Below are 5,000 nucleotides of genomic sequence, written 5' to 3'. Positions count from 1 at the left end.
CACAGTGACAGGGTCCCTTGTTTCTGTCTTCTGTGTGGTTATCAGGTACACAACGTACAAATCTGCCCCAGGATTTCGTTCCAACTGCCTGGTTTTGCTAATTAGTTCAAGCCAGCAGGTAAGATTAACTATTTAAATCAACCGAGTGGAAGAAAACAGAGTTTAATATACATTTTTGAACCGCTGGTGCTCATGAATATAGACATCATATATATATATATATATATATATATATATACAGTGGGGAAAATAAGTATTTAGTCAGTCACCAATTGTGCAAGTTCTCCCACTTAAAAAGATGAGAGAGGCCGGTAATTGACATCATAGGTAGATATCAACTATGAGAGACAAAATGTGAAAAAAAAATTGAGAAAATCATTTTGTCTGACTTTTAAAGAATTTATTTGCAAATAATGGTGGAAAATAAGTATTTGGTCAATAACAAAAGTTCATCTCAATACTTTGTTGTATATCCTCTGTTGGCAATGACAGAGGTCAAACGTTTTCTGTAAGTCTTCACAAGGTTGGCACACACTGTTGCTGGTATGTTGGCCCATTCCTCCATGCAGATCTCCTCACGTTTCATCTTCATTGCCCTTGCTGATAGAAGGAGGTTTGCACCCAAAATCTCACAATACATGGCCCCATTCATTCTTTCATGTACACGGACCAGTCGTCCTGGTCCCTTTGCAGAGAAACAGCCCCAAAGCATGATGTTGCCACCCCCATGCTTGACAGTTGGTATGGTGTTCTTTGGATGCAACTCAGCATTCACTGTCCTCCAAACACGACGAGTTGTGTTTTTACCAAATAGTTCTACTTTGGTTTCATCTGACCATATGACATTCTCCCAATACTCTTCTGGAACATCCAAATCCTTTCTAGCAAACTTCAGACGTGCCTGGCTTAAGCAGGGGGACACGTCTGGCACTGCAAAATCTGAGTCCCTGGCGTCGTAGTGTGTTGCTGATGGTAGCCTTTGTAACGTTGGTCCTAGCTTTCTGCAGGTCATTCACTAGATCCCCCCTTGTGGTTCTGGGATTTTTCCTCACCGTTCTTGTGATCATTTTGACCCCACGGGCTGAGATCTTGCGTGGAGCCCCAGATCGAGGGAGATTAGTAGTGGTCTTGTAGGTCTTCCATTTTCTGATTATTGCTCCCACAGTAGATTTCTTCACACCAAGCTGCTTGCCTATTGCAGATTCAGTCTTCCCAGCCTACAATTCGGTTTCTGGTGTCCTCCGACAGCTTTTTCGTCTTCACCATAGTGGAGTTTGGAGTGTGACTGTTTGAGGTTGTGGGCAGGTGTCTTTTATACTGGTAATGACTTCAAAGTGGTGCCATTAATACAGGTAATGAGTGGAGGAAAGAGGAGCCTCTTAAAAAAGAAGTTACAGGTCTGTGACAGCCAGAAATCTTGCTTGTTTGTAGGTGACCAAATACTTATTTTCCACCATTATTTGCAAATAAATTCTTTAAAAGTCAGACAAAATGATTTTCTCAATTTTTTTTCACATTTTGTCTCTCATAGTTGAGGTCTACCTATGATGTCAATTACAGGCCTCTCTCATCTTTTTAAGTGGGAGAACTTGCACAATTGGTGACTGACTAAATACTTATTTTCCCCACTGTGTATATATATATATATATATATAATATATATATATATATATATATATATATATATATATATATACATATACATATATGTGTGTGTATGCGTGTGTGTGTGAGTGTGGGTGCATGTGTGTGTGTTATATAACATTTGTTCTATAAATGTGTGTGTGTATATATACACCTAGCCTATAAATTGCCTGCTCACCCTTCTCTAGTTGTTCTCTGCTCACTCTTCTCTAGTTCTCCAGTACTCTGTGAGCTTGAGGTGTCGGCTGCTGGTCAATGACAGAAGTTCTGTGGTGATGTTCTGTGGATGTTGAGGGAGCTCGTACTGGTGCTGGGAGAAAACAGAGTTTTGGCTGTCCTAACTGTGAGAACACTTTCTCATTACCAACCAAACAACCAAATAAACTGAGCTTGAAGGCACTGGGCCAAGAACAGAAGAAGAGGAAGAAAGTCTGACATAATGGCAGAGCCAACCATGCCAAATAAGGGAGGAGCCAACCATGCCAAATAAGGGAGGAGCCAGTTATACCAAATAAGGGAGGAGCCAGCCATGCCAAATAAGGGAGGAGCCAGACATGCCAAATAAGGGAGGAGCCAGTTATACCAAATAAGGGAGGAGCCAGCCATGCCAAATAAGGGAGGAGCCAGTTATACCAAATAAGGGAGGAGCCAGTTATACCAAATAAGGGAGGAGCCAGCCATACCAAATAAGGGAGGAGCCAGCCATGCCAAATAAGGGAGGAGCCAGTTATACCAAATAAGGGAGGAGCCAGCCATACCAAATAAGGGAGGAGCCAGCCATGCCAAATAAGGGAGGAGCCAGCCATGCCAAATAAGGAAGGAGCCAGTCATACCAAATAAGGGAGGAGCCAGACATGCTAAATAAGGACGGAGCCAACCGCACCATATAGGGGCAGAGGTTTGGCCGTGTGTTTGTGACTGTCCATCACAAGGACGAGGTGCTTCTGGAAATGAATCTTCAGCACCTTGGACAGCATTTGTGTTTCCCAGGCAACAGCACTGACAAGGAGAGTCGTCTGGCCCACCATGACAAAATATGGTGCACGATTTTATTTATTTTTATTTTTATTGTTTAGGGACTCCTTCTGACAAGGGAATGCACACACATATCCATGAATTCAGAATCAGAATATCCCTGCATTTTTTCATCACTAAAAAGTTGGTCTGCCACAGACATAAGATAATGTGTTAGGCGAAAGTAACATTAGAGAATTTGGCCCATGAATTAAAACGAACAGGAACAGGAAGTGTTGAAACAGGAACAGGAAGTGTCTAAACAAGAACAGTATCTAAACAGGAACAGTATCTAAACAGGAACAGTGTCTGAACAGGAAGTATCTAACAGGAGCAATGACCTGTTGCCACTATGATTATTGTCATGTTATTGAAGTTTAACAATGTTTTTTTTTTATGTCAGCAGAGGCATGTGAATAGAATCACCATATCATGAAATTTGTGCTCCTGACTCTGAGATGTTACCTGCTCTCATGACAACAGGAAAAACATTTAGTCTGATTTCACTCTGAAAAAGTGAGAATGACTGCACTATATCAATTAAACCATTCCCTCTAAATGCTTCTGATTTTAGTCTAGTCTGATTTTAGACTAAGCTAGAATCTTCTCTTGTGCACCAGGGGTTGGTTATCGCCTCAGATAAACTCAGACCAGTGTTAGTATCTCACCAAATCATCCTTGTAGTGCTTCTATTCTATTAAACATTAATTTCATTTTTAGCAATGCTGGAAGAAATCATAGATTGTGCTAACGCATCGTTCCCACATTCCTGCATGAATATTCAGTCAGAACAGCTTTGAAACAGCAACAGTCAGCACAAATGATGTAATCCACCTTTATATAAGCTTAGTTATATTAAGACCTGCAATAAAAGACATGCTCTTTATTTTAATGCAGTACTGTGGGAGGCTGAACATTCAATCCGTTCAGATCAGTTAAATCATGTATAGTACAAAACATACTGTAATGAGTCACAGGAAAAGCTGTGTTTATTAATAATTCCTATAAATAAAACTCAATGTAATTACGATGAACTGTAAAAATACTAATTTTATAATTACTGACACCTTATTAATAATTTATAACAGTGTCACTTTACATGAAACGTTTATATAGGCTGAATACCGATATAAGATATGGAGATGTGTTTCTGGGCAACCCTTCGCCAGGCCTGAATACAAGATAATGTAGTACAACATAGTCTGTACACTGCTCATGTTGCCAGATTAATCTTACATTACAGATTTATTAACCATCCGGACAAAGTAAGAGGCCCCTGTGCACACGGAGGTACAGGAGCTCAGTGTTTGAGTGAACTTTAAACTCAGGCACTCGAGCGTATGTGATACACATACTGGGACTTAGCCTCCATTTGTGAAGACATTTATTACAGTGAGGGTGAAACATGTTGACAGACTCTTGAAGGAATCTGATCATTCTTGTTACGTTTTCTACGGGCAGGCATGACGCAATTGCAGGATAACTTGGAATTTATTAAACAGAGACACTAACAGAGCATAACCAGGTAGAGGGACTAAACTCAGGGAACACTACACATAAGGAAACATTGTGAGAAGCACTAACCAGGAGACAACGGAGAACATTACAAGGAGTGTAATTAGACAGATATTTCAGATACAACTAAACAAAAGACAACAGGGAGAGTACAATAACTAAATGCTTAACACAACAAATACAGACTCACCAATATTGCAAGCTACGACTACACAAGAGACAGCAAAGGGAATATAATAAACAGATACTCGATGCAATGGACAATCCAGCAAAACTTTAACAAAGACAGGAAACAAATGAGCGAGATGCGTATGCAACCGAAGACATAAACAGATCCTAATACTTTGGCATAGGCATTCCAACATGGAGAGACGGCAGGAAACACAAACAACGAAGGAACCAGGCTAATGAGAACATACAGACAAAACTAAGGACAAAACCTTTTACCGAAACCCGGGGCAAATGAACTCGAGGGGAACGTGCGAAATAGCGATGAGGAAGACAGAGAGAGGTGAGAGCAACACAGGGATAACGCATGACTTACGGCCAACGACTGACAAGGATAGACCGGGCAGGGGCAACTAAATACACAGGACCAGGAAGGAGAAACAAGACACAGGTGTAATCGCTGATGACTAGGTGTGACGGACAGGAGGAAAACGAGAAAAAAAATTCTTTACTCCTAGTTTAAAAGGGTGAGGGGTTTAAAGGAATACCCCAGTGTTAAAACCTACCCAACTATGTTTGTTCAGCAAATACAAATATAAGTACAAACATATTCCAGAATGTTTTTGTCAGCTTTTTAAGAGTTACATAAATTATTCCCT

The sequence above is a fragment of the Brachyhypopomus gauderio genome, unplaced genomic scaffold (assembly GCF_052324685.1).
Source record: "Brachyhypopomus gauderio isolate BG-103 unplaced genomic scaffold, BGAUD_0.2 sc93, whole genome shotgun sequence".
Lineage (NCBI taxonomy): Eukaryota > Metazoa > Chordata > Actinopteri > Gymnotiformes > Hypopomidae > Brachyhypopomus > Brachyhypopomus gauderio.
Note: the sequence above shows the minus strand (reverse complement) of the source record.